The 22991-nt window shown below is 50.0% G+C and overlaps 1 pseudogene; it reads right to left on the bottom strand.

Annotated features, from left to right (window-relative positions):
• LOC124706584 overlaps window positions 1-22991 on the bottom strand; it is a 39817-nt pseudogene that overhangs the window by 16021 nt on the left and 805 nt on the right.

The following is a 22991-nucleotide window of genomic DNA, read 5'->3' on the forward strand; positions in this document are numbered from 1 at the left end:
AAATTCAGGTTCCAAAACCTGTTCTCTCCTCAGCCTGTATCATGAAATTTATTCTTTCCAAGTTGGATCACAAAGGTCACTTGAGTAGCCTAGATGAAATATGAATCAACTATAACATCCAGTCTGCGGCACATGAAATTTTGCATCACTGATTATTGGGTTTGATTTTCAGACATGGATGTAATGACTAATGACGATGATGGTGAGAGTTTTAGAAAGTGTTAATTATTTTTGCCTTCTATTTCATATTTGATTATTGTGTTTTTCTTTACCTGATGAATACATGTTCTATTTCCTTTCATGTAACTTAGTCTGATTCCTAAGGTTGTGGTTGGCACCTATATGAGCACAAGGAGCATGTTGTCTTCTGTTTTTGAACTGCATAGCAATAATTACATCTTGGACCGATTTCTAGATTGGTGTTCAAAAGATGCACAAGTGTAAATTCACTTTTGATGTGAAGTTTGGCTTCTTCGGACAGCGTAGAAACCTTCCTTTACTAGAGCATCTCAAAATACATAACCATGTGCCAAATTAATTTTCGAGTTACATGATTTTTTGTACTAGGAGATAATTATGGTTTGGAAGTTAGTATGTCTAGCTTAACTTGTTGTACCTTTTCTGATTTAAATTAATTAACTTAACTTTGTCTAGATACAAATGCATCTAGAGTAGATACTTAACAACTAGATACATACGAATCTAGAGTCAACTAATATAGATCAAAGGGAGTATATAAATAATACATTTTGATATGTTGACAAGTATGAAATGTTAGAAGATCATGTTTACGTGTACGACGATGATATAAACTTGAGGCATGTATTAATGGCATTATAGGGAATGGAAGCAAGCTTTAACACAGTTAAGCAATCATGTGAACACATAAATTAGGACACATGTTTTAATTTTTTGTCTACAATAAAATTTGCTATCCCGTGGCAACACACGGGCAATTGTCCTAGTTACAACTATAATGAATAATGATAAACCTATCATCTTCATTTTCCACCCACGTCTTATTTTTCTAGGCCTAAACAGAGTTGCTAGCAGTCGGCAAGAAACAAAACAAAACCCAAAAAGAAAAAAACTCACAGAAATCTAGATGTGGTTTTGAGAACTAGCAAATCTATATTATTTTACTAGTACATGTTTGCATTAATTAATCATGGAACGATCGAAATCAAAGCAACTCCCATTGCTACTTGTGTATGTACATTACAACACGATCGATGGGTGTAGGTGACTTTGCTACTAGCCATCGAGCGAACCGATAAAACTCAAAAGGAAAACAAACGCACGAATCTCCGCCTAATACATAACGGTCATATGGTCTATTAAGCTCTAAGTTAAGTCTCAGCTGAGGATTAGCAAAACCGATGTTTAATTGCTTGCTGCTTCGAGATATTTATTGTTTGTTGCTTTAAGATTTGTGCAATTTCGGCCATTCAAAAGGACTCTCGTTTTTTATAATTTTCGTAAATTATATTATTGGTGCTGGTCCAACAAACTTTGGCTCCGGTTCAACACTTTTGGTTCTCACTGTTTGGTTCCATTTATTTACCACCTTCTGATCAGGATGGATGAACGGTTATTAAAAATACCTATCACCATAGAATTTATATTTTATCAATATACATAATTTAACTTTTACCAAACTTTATATGCGACATATTTTAGGCAGGATGCAGTATATCAGGACTCGGCCGGTCCAGCGCGAGATCCCGACACCCCGGAGATCGACCACCTCCCCGCCCAATTGGCCGCCGTGTGCACGGATTGACAAGGCTCTCGACAAATACTTTTTCTTATCTAGCCCCTACCTAAGAAGACGTGAGTCGCAGCCTCCGCCCTGCCGCTAGCCCGCTACCGGGGAGCAGCCGCCCGGTCTGCCGTCGTCCATCTCTATCAGGTACTCTACATCTGCCACCACGTCCCATCCCCAATTGCCCACCACTGCGCCACGGCCGGCCTCCGCGCTGCGCTGTCGCGGCCATGGCGAAGCTCAAGCAGGTTTGCTGGTGCCCTACTAATTTTTTGTCCGAGGCATCACGAAGCCGTCCTCCTGCGACCTTGCTGTGGACTGTACTGGTTAGGGGATCTGGTTCGTGGAGGTTGTTGCGAGCTGCTCGCTCTCTGAGGTCAATAGGGTCTAGTGACCTAGACCGCTGCACATCCCCAAGGAGAAATTCGAGGACCTAATCTCATGGCCCTGGTTCGCTGCTGTTGCTAATAATGCGAGACTTTGTTGCTCCATAACCACCACCACGGCGCGCTTCCTAGGCTCTCTGTGTATGACTCTGGATGATTTGGTTGATTTGCGCGGTTGCCATCAGTCCCCAGGTTTCCGGCGGTATGCCCCAATGGGATGTTGCTGCTACAAGACTTTTGCTCTTATATTTTTCCTTCATTATATTTGTGTAGATGTGTCTAAGCTACTTGCAAATCGTTGTGCTCCCCAACGCCTCCCATTCCTAGGTAGCTAGCCCTCATTGTGCACCAGGAGGATATTGTACGACGATGGTCAAGTTCTAGCATTGGGGAAGAAACTGTTGAATGACTTACACGAGTGTTGTGGCACCAGTACGTGACATATAGGATAAATACTTCCTACACTATATCTTAGATATTCTAAACCAAGTTTGGTGAAAAAAATGCAAGTGAGCATGTAGTTTGCACTATATAGCTGAAATACATGCATATGTATACGTAAAAATGAGTCTACGTAAAAAATGTACATACTGCCTACAAAGTATTATATATACTACCAAAATAGTCTAATATACTTCATACTACATGTACATACTCTCCGGTATGATAGATACTATATATATATATCGATAGCTAGTATCCCCCTTCACCAACCCTCCTCCAAGAGAGTAATGTTCCTGTTAATTCATTGAATTGATCGGTTTCTCCAACCATAAAATGCTAGCTTCATACAGCCGACGATGTTGTTGGGCGCACACCGAGTTTCCTAAGACTGCAAGTGGTACCTTTGGTTGCTCGTAGAAACGGAGCTCCCTTCACTAGTAGAAAACCTCTCATCCATCTAAGCCTTTAGTACCGGTTCCCTTACGAACCGGTACTAAAGGGGGCATTAATACCGGTTCCGTGCGTGGGACATCAATACCGGTTCGTTATGAACCTTTAATACCGATTCGTAACAGGAACCGGTATTAAAGGGTTTGGGCTCGATTTCCAGGCGGTGGTGGGGCCAGGGTTGCACCTTTAGTACCGGTTCGTGTAAGGAACCGGTACTAAAGGGTCTGTGCCTATATGAGCGCGCGGCAGCGCCCAGCTCCCTGCATATCTCATTCTCACTTCTCCTCTCACATTTCCAAATATATATCCACCTCTCACACTCCAATAATCTTTATTTTTCTCCACCATTTTAACAAGATTAACGGCATACATCTATCCAAGGGTTAGCAATATCATCCTTCCTTCCGGCGTTCCTAATTTAGCTCAGTTCTTTGGTAGTTTTAACTCGTACTATTTTTGTAGTGCAAGCAAGGTGTTCGATTAAATGCCTAAGTTAGTGATTTTATTTTTTTATATGCAATTTGAGCTGAAATTATGGTATTTTTTTGTAGGTTTTAATTAGTATCATCCCCGTCCTTACCGCTGTCGATCGCCAGCGTCGTCCCCTAGCCGGCACGGTACCACCTCGGTGAGCCCCTCTTCTTTTATAAAAAACAATTAGTTTTATGTGATGAACTTGAATATTAATTAAGTTGGTCACTCATATATCCATGATGTTGTGTACTTAATGATTTTTGATATATATAAAATGCAGATGAGTCGACAATGGATGTACGGTGACCGGTGCCATCCCGAGTTCATTATCGGCATGCATTATTTTCTCAACGTGGCTGAGACAAACAAGCGGTCGAATGGTTTCATGTATTGTCCATGTAGTTCCTGTAAGAATATGAAGAATTACTCTACCTCGAAGACCCTTCACGTCCACCTCGCTGGAGAATGGTTTCATGCCCAGCTATAATTGTTGGACCAAGCACGGAGAAAGAGGGGTTATATTGGAAGACAACGAAGAAGAAGAGGATAGTGACAACTATCCCTTATTCACCGAAGACGGTGGTAGTAGAATGGGGGAAGACGAAGCTGAAGAAGAGCTCATTTTCGATGAGCCGATTTTTGATGACCCGGATGACGATTTGGGTCGGGCCATTCTTGATGCGAAGATGAACTGCGGAAATGAAAAGGAGAGGTTGAAGTTGGAGAAAATGTTAGAGGATCACAACAAACTGTTGTACCCAAATTGCGAAAATGGTCGGAAAAAGCTGGGTACCACGCTGGAATTGCTGCGAGTGGAAGGCGAGAGAATGGTACTTCCGACAAGGGATTTGAAAAGTTGCTGAAAATAATAAAGAAGATGCTTCCAGGGGAGAACGTGTTGCCCTCTAGCACGTACGAAGCAAAGAAGGTTGTCTGCCCTCTAGGATTAGAGGTGCGGAAGATACATGCATGCATCAATGATCGCATCCTCTACCGCGGGAGTACGAGAATTTGAATGCATGCCCGGTATGTAGTGCATTGAGGTATAAGATCAGGCGAGATGACCCCGGCGATGTTGAGGGTGAGTCCACCCCCGGGAAGAGGGTTCCTGCGAAGGTGATGTGGTATGCTCCTATAATACCACGGTTGAAACGTTTGTTCCGGAACAAAGAGCATGCCAAGTTGTTGCGATGGCACAAAGAGGACCGTAAGAAAGATGTGATGCTGAGACACCCGCCGACGGGTCGCAGTGGAGAAAAATCGACAGAGAGTTCAAGTCATTTTCAGATGACGCAAGGAACTTAAGATTTGGTCTAAGTACAGATGGCTTTAATCCTTTCGGGGAGGAGAGCTCCAGTCATAGCACCTGGCCAGTGACTATGTATCTATAACATTCCTCCTTGGTTGTGCATGAAGCGGAAGTTCATTATGATGCCAGTGCTCATCCAGGGCCCGAAGCAACCCGGCAACGACATTGATGTGTACCTGAGGCCATTGGTTGAAGAACTTTTAGAGTTGTGGCGTGACGAAGGTGTACCTGTGTGGGATGAGCACGAACAAAAGGAATTTAACCTACGAGCGTTGTTATTTGTAACCATCAATGATTGGCCTCGCTCTTGGTAACATTTCAGGGCAGTCAAACAAGGGATACAATGCATGCACACACTCGTTTAGGTGAGACTCGATAGTAATTATTTGGGAAACAAGAATGTGTACCGGGGCATCGTCGATTTCTTCCAAAACAACATCACGTAAGAAAGAGAGGAAAGCATTTCGGAGGTGAGGCGAGATAACCGAACGAAGCCTACCCGCCCTAATGGGGAAGTTATATATGATATGGTCAAGGATTTAAAAGTGATCTTTGGAAAGGGTCCCGGCGGACAATCTGTTCCGCATGATGTTGACGGACACGTACCCATGTGGAAGAAGAAGTCGATATTTTGGGAGCTACCCTACTGGAAATTCTTAGAGGTTCACTCGCAATCGACGTGATGCACGTGACGAAAAATCTTTGCGTGAACCTGCTAAACTTCTTGGGCGTGTATGGGAAGACAAAAGATACACCGGATGCACGGCAGGACCAGCAAAGTATCCACGAAGGAAACAACCCGAATCCGAGAGAAGTATCAAGGTCCTGCCGGCTATGCTCTTACCAAAGAGGAGAAGGAGATCTTTTTTGAAGTCCCGAGTAGCATCAAGGTCCCGTCCGGCTTCTCGTCGAATATAAAGGGAATAATAAACATGTCGGAGAAAAAGTTTCAAAACCTAAAGTCTCATGACTCGCCACGTGATTATGACACAATTACTTCCGGTTGCATTGAGGGGGCTTCGCCGGAAAATGTTCGAGTACCCATTGTGAAGCTATGTGCGTTCCTCAATGCAATTTCTCGAAGGTGATCAATCCACTTACTCTACAAAATTTACGAAGGATGTGGTCCAATGTCTAGTCAGCTTCGAGTTGGTGTTCCCACCATCCTTCTTCAATATTATGACACATCTCCTAGTTCACCTGGTCGAAGAGATTGGCGTTCTCGGTCCTGTATTTCTACACAACATGCCCCTTTGAGAGATTCATGGGAGTCTTAAAGAAGTACGTTCATAACCGTGCTAGGCCAGAAGGAAGCATCTCCAAGGGCTATGGAACAGAGGAGGTCATTGAGTTTTGTGTTGACTTTATTCCTGACCTTAAGCCGATCGGTGTTCCTGAATCGCGCTATGAGGGGAGACTGCGTGGAAAAGGCACGCTAGGAAAGAAATCAGCAACGTGTATGGACGGACATTCTTTCACTCAAGCACTGTTGTGGGTATACTTCATGGGTGTACCATCGACAGTGCCTAGATCCGGCAAGCCCGGGTGGCCCACAGACGGTGATGAGGCATGTGGCCCATCGGGCGGCCCAGTTGCTGTTGATCATGAAGGAAGAAGTCCAGCCCAGGATCAGCGAGGCCGGATCCGTACCGACATAGGAGTAACCCGGATCCATGGAGGCCCATGAGGAACCCGGATCCAGGACGACGTGTATGGAAGGCGGATCCGTGACGTGCACGGCAAGATATTGTACCGTAGCTAGGCTATACGTAATCCGGCTAGGACTCTCCATGTAAACCCTAGATCCGTGCGCCTTTATAAGCCGGATCCCGGGAGCCCTAGAGGCACAACCACAACTCATTGTAACAACGCGAAAGCGCCCGGATAATTCCGGACAAGCGGCGGTAGGCCCCTGTCATCGTGCGGGTGTTCCGAAGGCTGGGTAACTCGCGTACCACCGTCCCGTGTGCACTCCGCCCTATGGCCCCTACTTCTTCTCCCCTCGTGAGGATCCCTCCTCCGGGGTACCGTCGATTAGGCAACGACGGTTGGCGCCCACCGTGGGGCCTGCGGCGTGCGGAGGCCGGAACCGGGAGGGTTCCGCCATGGGAAGCTACGACGACACCATCGGCTGTGGGGCGTGTCCTTTACGCCGGAAATCTGCCGATCGTCCCTCCGGATGAGTGTTGGATTCCGGCTAAAACCGACCCCGTCAAGCTCTCCATCGTCCCGGTTGGCGGCATACACATCTTCATCGGGGAAACCGTCGATTCCGACGGAAACCCACTGGTAAGTAGCGCCGACGCGACCGCCGGCCGAGCAGGACGCGGTCGCGAAGATCCGATCCGAGACAGCTGGAACTTCCTAGCGAAGATTCCGCCTTAGATCCGGAAAAATCAAAACCCACCCAATCCGCCCCGAGCAGAAGTAACGGTGGAAGACCAATGCGGATCCGCCCGGGTCTCCCAGGTGTTAGAGAAGCAAAGGTGTCACTTCGTACACTTCTTGGCCCATACCGCCGGAACCGCCCCTCATGGAGCCGGAGCTGGTCCCGAGCAGGTCGAGGCCCCGGAAAACAACGCTGCTCCGGATCAGCAGGAGGCTGTCGGAGAAAGCGAAACTCCGGTTGAAGAGTCAATCTTGGGAAATCTAAGCCCAATTTCCGGAGACTCCCCGTCCATGGAATCTGATGACTTCGTCCGCAAGCTAGGGGAGTATGGTTTCAGCGACCAGCCTGAAGTCGACTCCGCCCAGCCTAAGCAGGTTCTCGCAAGCGTAGCGGCGCTTGGAGAAGACGGATCGAAGCGGCGGACACTCAATCCGACCCCCAGCCATCCCACCACGGATCTCCGATGTCGCGGGAACGGCCCCGTAGGGATCCTTCCTCGGAGAGCCTCCTGTCGCCTGAAGAGATAGTTGCACAAGCTCGCATGGATTTGGTCGCAAAGTCAGACGTCCTCAACAAGCCAATAACTCCTGGCGATGCCGCAGATCCGGAGGCTTTAGAGGCCACTAGAAAGGAGATGCTGGCCACAGCCAAAAAGTTTGCCAACACCGCAGCTGCTATATTGGATGAGAGGGAAGAAGCTGCACTGATCATGGATCGTTTTGAAAGACAGGATCGCGAAGTCACCGCAACGCTCGAGCAAGTCAAGAGTATGAGAGCGGAGTGGGAGGTGAAAATGACCTACGCACGGGCGGAGGCCGACGAGATCGTCGGAGAAGCAATCCCTCCCCGCAGGATCAACTCGCAACCCCTGCCGGACAGCAGCCGCTCGCCACCCCAAAGGACAATTTGGCAAAAGCTGCAGAAATTCTGAAGAAAAGTGACGAGGAGGTTGACATCAACTACTTGCGCACGCTCGTCGCTTCAGCGGTTAAACAGCAGAGCAAGGCAGATACTTCGCGCAAGTTGGAATCCAACCCGGAGCATTGCGTCTCCACCGGCGCAGAAGGACGCCGCAACAATCGCCATCGAGATGACGAGTCGCGAACCGGATCCTCGGAACGCGAAGGAAAGCCAGTGGAACACCCAAATCCGATCCCCGTACCATCAAAGACGCCACCGTCGGATCCGAGAAAGGGAAAGGATGCAATGTACCCAGGACGAGACAAGTACCGCAACGCCTCTCCTCCGCCTAATGGTTACCCGCGTCCCCTCGTCGCCGTAGTCCAGCCGGAAACACCGGGCCTCAAGGGCATGGTGGAATTATTATCCGCGACATCGTGATGCCTTCCGGAAACCGGAACAGGGAGCGCACGCCGGAGCCTCGCCGGAATCAGAACAATGATCGTGAGCCCGAGCCTAGGAGGAGCCGGAATGAGGAGCGCGACCCGGAGCCCCGCCGGAGCCAGCACCGGGAGGGCCGTGGAGAATCTGCAGGCGGAAGCAGAAGGTCGGATCGGCCCCCTCGCAGGTCTCCCTCACCACCACCTAGCGGTGGCGGCGGAGGTGGAGGCGGAGGCGGTGGCCGGAGATCTCGCTCTCGCTCGCAGTCCCCCGTCACGGCTCGCGCGACGCGCGGGAACGCCTCAACGAATACGGAACCGACTACATCGGACCGAAGTGCTTTGGCGGGATGATTCGAGAGGAACCAAAGCCAAGGAGCTCCCTCAAGTTACCCGGAAACCCGAAGCATTATGATGGCACCGAAAGGCCGGATACCTGGATCGAGGATTACTACAATGCAGTAACCTTCGCCGGAGGAACCCCTAATATCGCCCGCCGCATGCTCCGGCTTGTACCTTGTAGGACCAGCCCGGATCCGGCTCGGCGACCTCGAGAAAAACTCCATCTTTTGCTGGTTCGACCCGAAGACCGCTTTTGAGAAACACTTCGGAGGCACCTACAAAAGACCTGCCACGGCAAGCGACTTACAAGCTTGTATCCGGAAGAAGGGAAAAACCTCAAGAAACTTCCTCACACGATGGTTGGCATGCGGGAACGAGTGCGAAAACGTCGACCACACCACTGCCATGTACGCCTTCATTGGGGGACTGCAGAGAGGAGGATTGCTGAGGCATAAGCTTACATGTTTGGCTAACGCCAACAAACTGACTTTGGATGAGATGATCTCCATTGCTAGTGATCACACTGCCGCCGATGACGACGCAGGCGGTGACATAGCAGCTACAGCAATCCCCTTGCACCAACAAAAGAAGAACCGTGACAACGGAAACAACAGCGGCCATAAACGCAAAAACCCTGATGACCAGAAGAGTGGCGGATCCGACATGGTCGCCATGGCGTTCCAACGCGGAGGTTCAGGAGGCGGAAGAGGACGCGGCCGTGGAGGCGGAGCCGGCAGGGGTCAGCAGCATGGCACTGAAGTCACGGCTGGCGGATCCCGCGCCCCGCAAACCTACGAGGAGTACAGAGACATGCCCTGCCCGGCCCACCTGGATCCGGTTACAGGGAAGTCCACTCACACCAACCGCAGCCGCAAGTGGGTCAACGACCTAAAGAACGACCCGGAGGCAGGATACAAGCGAGCCCGGAAGCACCGCCCACGCGGCAAAGGAGGAAAGGGCAAGAACAAGGACAAGGAGGAGGACAGTTCCGAGGCGATGGACGAGGATGATAACTCGCCGGATCCCAAAGCCGGATCCGCGAGTAAATCCAACCCCTTCGAGAAAAAGAGCGTGGGGGCTTACCACACCTTCCTCGGAACCCCCACGATCCGCGCTACAAAATCAGCTACCCGGATCCACGAACGCCACAGTTCCGGCTGTGCCGCAGTATGTCAGGTGGTCGGAAGTTCCGTGCACATTTGACAGGGAGGATCATCCCGCCATTGTGCCCAAAGAATACTACGCCTTGGTTGTGAGTCCCCGCATAGACGGGTATGACTTCTCCAAGTGCCTCATGGATGGCGGAGCCAGCTTGAACATCATGTACCTGGAGACTCTGGAGCGGATGAACCTCACCAAGGAACAGCTCAAACACAGTACCACTGAGTTTCACGGCGTGGTTCCGGGTAAGAAGGCGAACTCCCTCGGCAGCATCACACTCCCCGTGGCTTTCGGCGATGTTCATAATTTCCGCGAAGAAAAGATCACGTTTGAAGTTGTGCCCTTCAAGAGCTCCTACCACGTCATCTTCGGCAGGCCCACCTACCACAAGTTCCACGCAAGAGCATGCTATATCTACAACAAGCTCAAGATGCCGGGTCCCAATGGAATGATCACCATAACCGGAGACTACAAAAAGGCTCACGAGTGCGAGTTGGGCGAAGCCGCCTTCGCAGAGTCGGTCATATCCGGAGAAGAGCTGAAAGGCTACAGGGCCGCGGTGGATCCGACTGAAATGCAGACCACCAAGAAGCAGATCTCCGAACACAAAAACTCCTTCAGGGCCGCGATAGAGACCAAGAAAGTCAACTTCAAGGAAGGCGACGATTCCAAGCAGGTCTCAGTCGGAGCCAACATGGACCCCAAATAGGAAAGCGCGCTCGTCGAGTTCCTCCGCGCTAACATGGATATCTTCGCATGGCAACCTTCTGACATGTCCGGAGTACCTAGGGAACTCGCCGAGCACTACCTCAACATAAATCCGGGGGCTAAACCGGTGAAGCAAGCTATGCGACGCTTTGGAGATAAGAAGCGCCGCGCCATAGGAATGGAATTAGCAAAGTTACTAGAAGCAGGTTTTGTAATAGAAGTTATCCACACCGATTGGGTCACGAATCCCGTCCTTGTACCCAAAAAGAACACTGAAATACTAAGAATGTGCATCGATTACTCTGGCTTGAACAAACATTACCCGAAGGATCCGTTTCCCCTGCCGCGCATTGACCAAGTCATTGATTCGACGGCAGGGGCGGAACTTCTGTGTTTTCTTGATGCGTATTCCGGGTACCATCAGATCCGGATGAAGGAATCCGACCAAAAGGCGACTTCATTCATTACCCCGTTTGGCACTTACTTGCTATGTTACTATGCCTTTTGGTTTGAAAAACGCAGGTGCCACCTACCAACGTACGATGCAGCGGTGCTCGAAGGACCAAATTGGCCGGAACGTGCACGCCTACGTCGACGACATCGCGGTCATGACCCGGAAAGGATCCGACTTGATCGGCGACCTCACGAAACCTTTGAGAACCTCCGTCGGTACAAGATGATGTTGAATCCGCTGAAGTGCGTCTTTGGCGTGCCAGCCGGAAAACTCCTTGGCTTCATAGTCTCTCACAGAGGCATTGAGGTTAACCCGGAAAAGATCAAGGCAATCCTGTGTATCAAACGGCCAACTTGTCTCAAAGATGTGCAACGATTAACTGGTTGTGTTGCAGCAATCAGTAGGTTTGTTAGCCGTCTTGGCGAGAAGGCGCTACCTCTGTACAAGTTGCTGAAGAAAACAGACAAATTTGTCTGGGACGACGCAGCTGACGCAGCTCTTCGAGGGTTGAAGGAAATACTTACCTCCCCACCTATCCTGGCAGCCCCAGCGAGTCGAGCCAATGCTCCTTTATCCGGCAGCTACCAACAAAGTCATCGGCCTCGTCATCGTGGTGGAGCGAAAGGAAGAAGGTCATGAATATGACGTCCAAAGACCTGTCTACTACATAAGCGAGGTGTCGACGGAGTCAAAGCAAAGATACCCTCACTTTCAGAAGCTAGCTTATGGAGTTTTCCTAGGCAGCCGGAAGCTGAGACACTACTTCCAAGAGCACCCAGTGACAGTTGTGAGCAAGGCTCCGCTGTCAACAATTCTCAACAACGCTGACGCAACAGGACGTACGGCTAAATGGGGCATTGAATTATCCGCCTTCGACATCGCCTACAAGCCAAGGACTGCGGTCAAATCCCAAGTCTTGGCAGATTTCGTTGCAGATTGGACAGAAGCTCCGGATGCAATTCTGGAGCCGGAACCAGAAACATGGGTCATGCACTTCGATGGATCCAAGCAGCATCAAGGCTCAGGAGCCGGAGTCACCATGAAGTCCCCTACCGGAGAAGAACTGCAGTATGTTCTGCAGATCCACTTCGAAGCTACAAATAACATGGCGGAATACGAGGCTCTACTACACGGACTGCGCATCGCTAAGGAAATAGGGATCAAGAACATCATTTGTTGCGGAGATTCCGACCTGGTGGCACAGCAAGTAGCCGGAACCTGGAACGCCAGAAACTCCGTCATGGCGGCCTACAGAGACGAAGTTGACGAAATCGCCAAGAGCTTCCTCGGATACGAAGTCAAGTACGTCAGAAGAGACGACAATACAGCGGCGAGATATGCTATCCAAGCTCGGATCCGGCAGAAAGCCAATTCCGCCTGGAATTTTCCTAGAGCATCTCCGGATACCCTCGGTGAAGGGCGCTAACCCGGAAAACCCGAAGTGGCGGTGTCTCCGGCTAAAGAGGTATTGGCTACCATTCCGGCTTGGACACAGCCTTTCCTGGACTACCTCATCGATCAGAAGCTGCCGGAGGACGAGGTCCTCGCGCGCCAGATCATCAGACGAGCACGATCCTACACAATTGTTGATGGACAGCTCTACAAACGAAGCGCATCAGGGGTATTTCTCAAATGCGTTTCCAATCAAGATGGCATTGAAATCCTCAGAGAGATCCACGCAGGGGACTGCGGGCACCATGCCGCTCCCAGGTCACTCGTTGCAAAAGCTTTTCGGCTAGGCTTTTATTGGCTCACGGCTAAAGAAGATGCTGACAAGATAGTCAAGACCTGCCGAGGTTGTCAGTACTACGCTACTCAACCAAACGCTCCAGCCCAAGAGCTGAAGACCATACCTATCACCTGGCCATTTGCGGTCTGGGGGCTCGATATGGTTGGTAAGTTAAAACGATCATCTCCTGGTGGTTGTGAATACCTCCCGGTCGTCGTTGACAAGTTCGGCAAGTGGATCGAGGCCAAGCCGGTGAGAAAAGCCGACGGTGCTACGGCACTAAAATTTGTCTGCAGACCTCGTGATGAGATTCGGTATCCCACACGGCATAATCACGGATAATGGCACAAACTTCGCTCGGGGAGAATTGAAGGATTATTGTGAGACAATGGGGATTCGATTGGACCTTGCATCCGTGGCTCACCCACAATCCAATGGTCAAGTCGAAAGAGCTAACGGTCTAATATTATCGGGAATCAAGCCACGCCTTGAAGAACCGCTGCGACGAGCAGCTGGAGCTTGGGCCGACGAACTAGACGCTGTCTTGTGGAGTTTGCGAACTACCCCTAAGCCGGTCAACAGGGTTTACCCCTTTTTTCCTGGTATACGGATCCGAAGCCGTGATTCCCTCCGACATCATCCATGATTCACCGCGAATTTCCGCCTATAATGAAGAAACAGCTGACGAGGCCAGACAGCTATCTGTGGACCTGATCGAAGAAGCTCGGAATCTAGCTGATCAGCGCTCCGCCATCTACCAGCAGAAGCTCCGACGCTATCACAGTCGTCGAGTTCGGAAACGCTCCTTCATGGCCGGAGACCTGGTCCTCCGCCTTCGACAGGTGAAAGACCATAAGTTGCAATCTCCATGGGAAGGACCCTTTGTCGTTAGCAAAGTGCTTCATAACGGATCGTACTACCTTGTCGATTTCCGCGAGCTGAGGGATAGACACCGCTAATTGGCACCGGAAACGCAAGCGTGAGGATCCGGATGACATCTACGATGAAACAGATCGCCCTTGGAATATCGCACAGCTACGTCCTTTCTACACTTAGCATATTTTTCCGAGTTACAAACTCTATAATAGTTATACATGATCAATGAAATAAAGCTTATGGTTCACTCTTTGAGTCCTTTACTTGTTCATTTTAGATCGTGTATGTTTTTTCCGACTAAAACCGCAGAGCTGGATGTTTTCCGCCTAGGCGTGTATAAAAGTTGTGATTTCTAAAACCGTCCTTTAGGACGTAAGCTTAAGTTTTCTGATTAAGTTGTTATCTGTTGCGAACTCGTGGATTCCTAGTAGCGATTTCCGGCACCTATGCCTGGGGGCTTGTTTCCGCGGTTATGGACGGATTGCCATTGGGCTTCGTCGCTGCTGGCGAGCATTTCCGGCTAAGGTTTTCCGGCTCGTGGAAGGTCAAGCGGGCAAGCCGAAAAATAATGAAATCAGCACTTGCTTTCCGATATAAAACGAAACATGCACATAATATTTAATGGATAGCAGGATAAGTGTTTCCGCCCCATGCATACTCGTTTCGTTCCTAGCTACTTAAGAACTTAAAGTCTTATTACAAACCCTCGCTGGGGCCAAAATGATGCATTGTTTTTCCCGCAGGAATAAAAGTTCTCACTCCCCCTTAGCCGGAGAAGTTTTGCCCTCTGAATCCTGTTCCTTGGCGCCTTCGGCCGGAGAAGACACATCTTCTTCACTTTCTTCAACAGCAGCAGTGCTGGTCTTGGGTTCCTCTTGGGGAGCATCCTTGGAGCTGGTCCAGGTATACTGGGCTCCGGATTCCGCAGGTCGCGCCTTGGCGTCAAGGTCCTTCTGAAGTTCCGCTTCTAAGGGCTCGTCAGCAGGGAGGACGACTTTGTCGTAGAATTCCTCGTGCCGGATCCTGCGCGCGATACGGGTGTCGTAGCCGCTAACTGCATCCAGCAGCGCGTTGACATCCGCATCCGGAGGAACGCCCGTGGTCACTTCATCAAGATCAAGATCCGGAGTATGTGCCAGGCACATGGTCAAGGCCATTGCAGCTGCGCCTCGGGCTGAGGATGCTTGCAGATCTGTCACCAGTTCCGGTAGAACATCCATCTTTCTAATAAGTTTCCGGACGTCGCAAGTGCGGCTCTTCTTGATGGATAAGTTATAACATATTTTGCGGGAGGCGGAGATGAGATCTTTGCAGTCATCGCCTGCAAGTTGAAGAAGGTCATCACGTGGGTACAAATTCCGGCGCTCTTCCGAATACCCAAGTGGTTCTGCATAAAACAGTCAGGATATAAGCATATAGTTTTGAGCATAAAGTAAAACGTCGGAACAAATATCTGGGCAAGGTTCCAATGTCGGTACCCAAGATGTTCTCATTGAGCAAATCCCAGTGCTGTTCCGCGGTCTCCATATATTTCCGGAGTCCGTCGAGCTCTTTCTGCTGTCTCCTGATGGTCTCGCTATCAGCATTCTTTTTTAGTACCAGCTCGCCCTTTTCCCTGATATGCTCGGAATTTTTCTCCGCCAGTTGCTTTTCGGCTTGCTCCCTCTTAAGTTCCGCCTCCTTTAGTTTTGTCTCCAATTCTTGGTACGAGGAGCGCAGGTTCTCAAGTTCAGTCGAAGCTGTCGCCAGGGAGGAGGATGCGCCTATAATAACATAAGTTAACAGCAAATTTAAAGTCGGAATTTGGTTAATGACGAAGAAGGCGGAAACCAACCTTGGGCGTCCGCCAGTTGTTTAGCCAAATCTGCATTCTCATCCTTCAGGGTCCGGATATTTTCCGCCGACTCGGAAGTAACGCGGCGGCTGCGAGGGCAATGTTCTTGTGCAGCTCGTAGTGCAGCGCCTGCTTGTTCTGTAAAATTTAAACGAGTGCGAGGAGTAAATATTCCGCTCTGTAGCGGTGGTTTCTTTTAAAAGCATCATTGTCGGAACCTTTCCGCCATAATGCTTGGGGGCTACTTGGTTCATTCTAAAAAACTTTCCCGGAAGTAATCTTTCTCTAAGCATCTAAGCGCTAACTACTTTTTTAGTTTCCGCTTACATGCTTGGGGGCTACTGGGGAGTACCTTTTGCTTGCAGATGAGTTGGTCGCAGAACTGGCCAACATTTTTCTTGAAGTCTTGGATTTCCGACGTCCTGGAATCAGGTTTCCCCCAGGCGTTGTTCAGCATGGCGTTAAGCAGGTCTTGTTGAAGCTCCCACTTCTCCGCCTCAGCGAGCTTGTTGAAAAACTTAGTGGCATAGGCCTTTGGGGTGGAAGTGGTGTCAGCCGGATCTCCAAAGTTCTTCGGAAAAACGACCATGTCGCCAGCGCCTTCTCCAGCTTTCTCGGAAGAAGTTACTTCAACCTCTCCTTGGACTTGTTTTTCCGCCTCTTCTTGGGCTGGGCCTTTGGCCTTAGGGTCTTCTTCGCCCGCATGCTCGCTGCTAACCGGAATTATTTCCGGTGGAGTGTTTGCGGCAGGCGGGGGAGATGGATCCGCCTGAGGGGGCGACGGTTGGGGAGTTGGGTGGGAGACGCTTGGAGGAACTGGAGTAGAGGGACCAACAGCCGGAGATTTCTTCATGTATTTTGTGATGGGCTCTTGGCTGGTGGTCCGCGTGGCAACGATTTTCGGATTCCTGCGAACAAGTGAAAGGGTTTAGACAAGAGATAATTTCGTTAAGTTAAAATCGCATCATGCTCGGAAACTTACGGGGCGCCGGGGATGATGGGGCGCGTGCCTTGGCCGGCCGTTGAAAGCATCCTTATACGCGCACGCTCCGCTTTCCTTGAGTCTAGCGGAGGTGGTTTTACCGTCTTCGGTTTCTTGGCGGAGGCCTCGCCGCTAGCTCCGGCCTCAGAGCCGGAAGCCTTGGCGCGGGGACGCTTTGTAGGTCGAGGGGCCGCCTTGCGAGGTGCCTGTTCCTCTTCCTCCTCGTCGTCATCCGGAACCTCTTCCGCCGTGTCTTCGGTGACGGGGACGCGGAGAATGGTGCGAAAGTTTTCCTCCGCCAAAGTGTTGAGCTGGAAGGAAGATGAATAAAAGTTAAGTTAAACATCCAAAAGCTTGTGAAGTTTGAAGCATCGAAAAGGACGAAGCTTACCGGAGGACATTGGTCGTTTGTGTAAATGTCTTTGGTCAGTTCCGGGACCTGTTGGCCCCTCGGAATCTTCACCAACGTCTTGATCCTTCTCTTCAGAGAGTCGGCCGGAAGATCGTGGCGGGTAACCCGGAGAAGATCATCCGCCCCGGTATAAGCGCACATCAGGCGCGCGTTGTAGCGTAGAGGCTGGATTCTCCGAGAAAACCAGCTAAGTGTGAGTTGGGCTCCGGTTAGTCCGTCGTGGACTAGCCAGGAGATTCTCCGCGCAGCCTTCTCCGAATTGGGGTGCGGGGCGAGCGAAGGGACGAAGCTCCAGCTTGCAAGCTCTTCCGGAGGTTCGTTGACGAACTGAGGCAGGCCTTCATGGACTTTCGGAACTGAGGCATTCTTCTCATAGAACCATCCGGCGTTCCAGTATCGGACGGATTCATGCGAGTCATGGGGAGGGTACATGCGGCTAGGGCGGAGCATAAATGTCATGCTTCCGCAGTTCACCATTGCTTTCTCCTTGGTTTCTTTCTTCACCCGGAAAAAGAATTGCCACAACTTGACGTCTGGCCGGATCCCAAGATGTCCTTCGCAGAGAGTCACGAAGTTGGACAAGAGAAGGTATGAATTCGGGCAAATGTTGTGGGGCTGGAGCCCGTAGGTGCTGAGGATGGAGAGAAAAATTCCGAACAAGGGAGTGAAAGTCCGCGTTCCACCCAAGCCTTAGTCATAACAACTTCTCCGGCTTCTGGCTTGGGGACGACGGAATCACGAGTGAAACTCCAGTGTGAGGAGATCATTCCTTCGTTCTGGAGCTCTCTAAGCTCCACATCGGTAGTTTCGCAAGGCCACCATTGACCCCGTTCTCCTTCGCGGATCCGGGCCTTGGACGCCTTCTTGTTTTCCGCCTCCTGCACCTTTTCTGCCATCCGAGCTTGTCCCTCGAGTTCTTCTTGGAGCTCTTGGAGGGTAGGAATCCGGCTTGGAGCGGTGCTGGAAGATGCGGAAAAAGGTTGAGCTAGTCTGATGTCGGAAACATACGGTGGCAGGAATGATATGGGATCCGGGCATATGGGTTCTATCTGGTTGGGATCCGGGCTACTCGAAGAGCTACCAGTGCAAAGTGACGATTCGAGTGGCATGCTTCCGACTGCACCCATACAAAGTGTTTGAGTACCCGGATCACTAAGCCTATCTTCTACACTAGGTTGTCTTCTACAAGGCCGGCGTACTTACCGCTAATGGCGCGGTGGCTCGACGGAGCTCCGGCGGAGATGAGGCCGCCGAACTTGAAGGAAATCGACCCGCGTGACCACGAATCGGCGGCGGAGCGAGTTTCTCGTTCAAACGTGAGAATCTTGGTGCGAGGGGAGCCTTGGCTCGGCGGCGCGTGAAGTTCACCGTGACTAAGTTCGCCGGAGTTAAGATCTGGCGGGCGGCGCGGCGCGAGGAGGAAGACGATGTGGTGAGAGGGGGTGAAAGAATGAATTTTTACCGGGCCGCGGGGTATTTATAGGCCGCGCTCGGAGATTCGGGATCCGGATCCAACGGTGGAAACTGAACGGTCGTGCCGTTGGATAGATGACACGTGTTTAGGTCAAATGCGGTAAAACGACGTGGTGGTAATTTAACCATGCACTCCCGAAAATTCCGGCTAAAGATTTGCATCTGCGAAAATTTAGCGCGGGAAATAAGGAAGTTGTGCGCGGGAAATACGGAACTTCCGTTGTTGAAAATGATCTGAAGATGAAGGATTTCCGAAGCCGTTTGAGTCTTTTAAGATTCCGGGTAATTTCGTGAAGATAAGTTGTCTCTCGTTCGAGCAGGGAGTAACCCGGAAATGTTCTTTGGAACGTCGATGGATGAAGTCCCGCGGGATGGGAGCATTTTCCGGCTGTAAGTTGGAAAAAGAAGAAAATGCAAAGTTGGAGCTCTTCAAGTTTCTCCGCGTTGCCAACGTTTGCCGGAAATTATAATGAACCAGCAAGGTGGAAACTGCAGGCGAAACTCGGAGAACTCTGGGGGCTACTGTTGTGGGTATACTTCATGGGTGTACCATCGACAGTGCCTAGATCCGGCAAGCCCGGGTGGCCCACAGACGGTGATGAGGCATGTGGCCCATCGGGCGGCCCAGTTGCTGTTGATCATGAAGGAAGAAGTCCAGCCCGGGATCAGCAGGCCGGATCCGTACCGACATAGGAGTAACCCGGATCCATGGAGGCCCATGAGGAACCCGGATCCAGGACGACGTGTATGGAAGGCGGATCCGTGATGTGCACGGCAAGATATTGTACCGTAGCTAGGCTATCTGTAATCCGGCTAGGACTCTCCATGTAAACCCTAGATCCATGCGCCTTTATAAGCCGGATCCCGGGAGCCCTAGAGGCACAACCACAACTCATTGTAACAACGCGAAAGCGCCCAGATAATTCCAGACAAGCAGCGAGTAGGCCTCTGTCATCGTGCAGGTGTTCCGAAGCTGGGTAACTCGCGTACCACCGTCCCGTGTGCACTCCGCCCTATGGCCCCTACTTCTTCTCCCCCTCGTGAGGATCCCTCCTCCGGGGTACCGTCGATTAGGCAACGACAAGCACACTACACAGTTCTACTTAATTCCATCTTGGTGGCTCCGTACAAAGAGGAACACAAGGAGATCTTACGCTCTAAATACTCGGAGCAACGTGAAGATTGGATTGATGGAGAACACATGAAGACTTTCGGCGGTTGGTTGCAAACACGTCTCATGAATGTCACCGATGACGAGCAGCTGTACTTGTTGGCCAAGCAACCATCTTCTACTATATCGACTTTTCAAGGGTACGAGATTAATGGGAACACATTTTACACTTTCGCCCGGGACAAAAAGAGCACCAACCAAAACGGTGGTGTCCGCTTTGATGCGAGAAGATGGCAATGGGAACAAGGTCACATATTATGGGTACATAGAGGAGATATGGAAACTTGACTATGGACCTAATTTCAAGGTCCCTTTGTTCCGGTGTAAATGGTTCAACTCTGAAAGACGGGGTACGGGTAGACCCGCGATACGGAATGACTACGGTGGATTTCAAGAATCTTGGGTACGACACCGAACCATTTGTCCTAGCCGGTGAAGTGGCTCGGGTTTTTTATGTGAAGGATATGTCTAGCAAACCGAAAAAAAGAAAAGAAAGGCAAGAGGACACATCATACGATGAGCCAAAGCGGCACATAGTTCTTTCGGGAAAAAGAAACATCGTGGGAGTAGAGGACAAGACAGACATGTCAGAAGATTATAATAAGTTTGACGATATTCCACCCTTCAAGGTAAAAATTGACCCAAGCATCATCTTAAACAATGAAGATTGTCCATGGTTGCGTCGCAGTAAGAAGAAAGGGAAACAGGCGAAGAAAACTCAGAAGACTAACTAGCTACACATAGGGATCATAACTTGTGTATCTCAATATGGAAATCACTTTTGTGTAATGATGTTACTGTATGTAAGATATTAACAATGGAGATGGTTGGCTTGTTTTACTAGTTAAGTCACGGGCTTGCAGGGAAATTTTTCCGAGGCGGAACTTCCGAATATGCCATATATAGGGCATGTGCACCAAGGGCATATTCGAGAAGTTCCGCCACGGGAGATTTCCCAACCCTTTCCGCAACATTGTTAGAGGAGATGGAGTCTTCCACGGGCTTGCAGGAAAAAAATTCCGAGGCGGAACTTCCGAAGATGCCATAGGGCGTGTGCACCAAGGGCATCTTCGACAAGTTCCGCCACGGGAGATTTCCCAACCCTTTCCCCAACATTGTTAGAGGAGATGGAGTCTTCCACGGGCTTGCAGGGAAATTTTTCCCAGGCGGAACTTCCGAAGATGCCATAGGGCGTGTGCACCAAGGGCATCTTCGACAAGTTCCGCCACGGGAGATTTCCCAACCCTTTCCTCAACATTGTTAGAGGAGATGGAGTCTTCCACGGGCTTGCAGGGAAATTTTTCCGAGGCGGAACTTCCGAAGATGCCATAGGGCGTGTGCACCAAGGGCATCTTCGACAAGTTCCGCCACGGGAGATTTCCCAACCCTTTCCTCCATCCATGGTGATGAAACTCTCCATCCATGTTGGCTTGTTGAGCTGCTTCCCATGGTCTATCGATGCTCCTTTTATAGGCAGAGCGTCCTTATCCTGCCGACAGCCTTTAGTACCGGTTGCGGACACGAACCGGTACTAAAGGTTACCCACGCGTCCTTATCCTCGCCGACAGCTTTAGTACCGGTTGCGGACACGAACCGGTACTAAAGGTTACCCACGCGTCCTTATCCCACCGACGGGCGTCGTGCGCTACATACTTTATCTCATCGAGCAGGGCGTCCTTATCCCGCCGACAGCTTTAGTACCGGTTGCACCCACCAACCGGTACTAAAGGTTACCCACGCGTCCTTATCCCATCGACAGGGCGTCGTGCGCTACATACTATATCTCATCGAGCAGGGCGTCCTTATCCTGCCGACAGCTTTAGTACCGGTTGCACCCACGAACCGGTACTAAAGGTTTGCCTCGATCTGTCTTCCCGCCTATTTTCTTCCCGCGCTTTCCACCGGTTCCCGCCTCTGTCTTCCCGCCATTTTTTCACTATATATATGTAGGCTTGGCCACCATTTACATATCACATCTAGACTCATATCTCGCAAACCTCATCATTCTCTCCCATGGCTTCCATCGCATCTCTAACCCCCGGGAGGCGGAGGCGCTTTGCGCCTCGAACTACCCCTGCCCGCCGGGCTACCGCGTCCCGACCGGCTGGTTGCTAAGCGTCGGAGGCGTACCGGTCCCTCCAATCCCTCTAGGTGTGGCGCGCGAGATGGCCATCACGAACCACTACTACTTCGAGCTCACGCCGAGCAGCGGAGGAATCCCCGGTGGCATCCCGACTATAGCCCGACTTGGGAAAGCTTCTTCATCAATCGGCGTGAGAGGGCGCTTGCCGAGCACGAGGAGGGCGGCCCGCCTCCTCTCGAACTTCAACGAGGCCGGCCGTCGGCCGTGGTGGCGCGGCCGGACTCTCCAGGGCGTCATGGCCTACCGTGGCCCCCGCCTGCGCTACCCTCGGTCCCAGCCCACGCGTGCTCACCCGCCGACGTTCGAGTACCGCGACCCCGATGCCGGCCGACGATGATGACGGCGACTACGACGACTACGGTGGCCACTACTACGGGGCTAGGCACGAGTATGATCGAATGACTCCAACGGTAGAATTTGGCCATGTATCTTTAATTTTCAGTTAAGCTATGTACTTTTAATTCGAGTTCACTCGTAATAAATTTTTATTCCCGCCCTTTCTTTCCCCGCCTTTTTTTCTCCCACGCGCGGCGTCGTGGCGGGAAAGTTTCCGCGCGACGTCGTACGTGGCGGGAAAATTTCCCGCGCGGACGGCGTCGTGGCGGGAGTAAAGAAAACAAATAGAAAAGAAATATAAAAGAAAAGGAAAGAAAAGAAATAGAAAAGAAAAAGAAAAGCAATAGCAAATAAAAAAATAAAAGAAATAGAAAATAAAAGAAAAAGAAACAGAAAAGTAAAAAAAGAAACAGAAAAGTAAAAAAGAAATAGAAAAGAAAAAAGAAATAGAAAAGAAAAGGAAAGAAAAGAAATATAAAAGAAAAGGAAAGAAAAGAAATAGAAAATAAAAAGAAAAGCAATAGAAAATAATAAAAAGAAAATAAATAGAAAATAAAAGAAAAAGAAACAGAAAAGTAAAAAAGAAACAGAAAAGTAAAAAAGAAATAGAAAAGAAATAAAGAAATAAAAAAAAGGAAAGAAATGAAATGAAATAGAAAAGAAAAAGAAAAGCAATAGAAAACAATAAAAAGAAAAAATTGAAAATAAAAGAAAAAGAAACAGAAAAGTAAAAAGAAACAGAAAAGAAAAAAAATAGAAAAGAAAAGGAAAGAAAAGAAATAGAAAAGAAATAGAAAAGCAATAGAAAATAAT

Source organism: Lolium rigidum, chromosome 1 (assembly GCF_022539505.1).
Source record: "Lolium rigidum isolate FL_2022 chromosome 1, APGP_CSIRO_Lrig_0.1, whole genome shotgun sequence".
Taxonomy (NCBI): Eukaryota; Viridiplantae; Streptophyta; class Magnoliopsida; order Poales; family Poaceae; genus Lolium; species Lolium rigidum.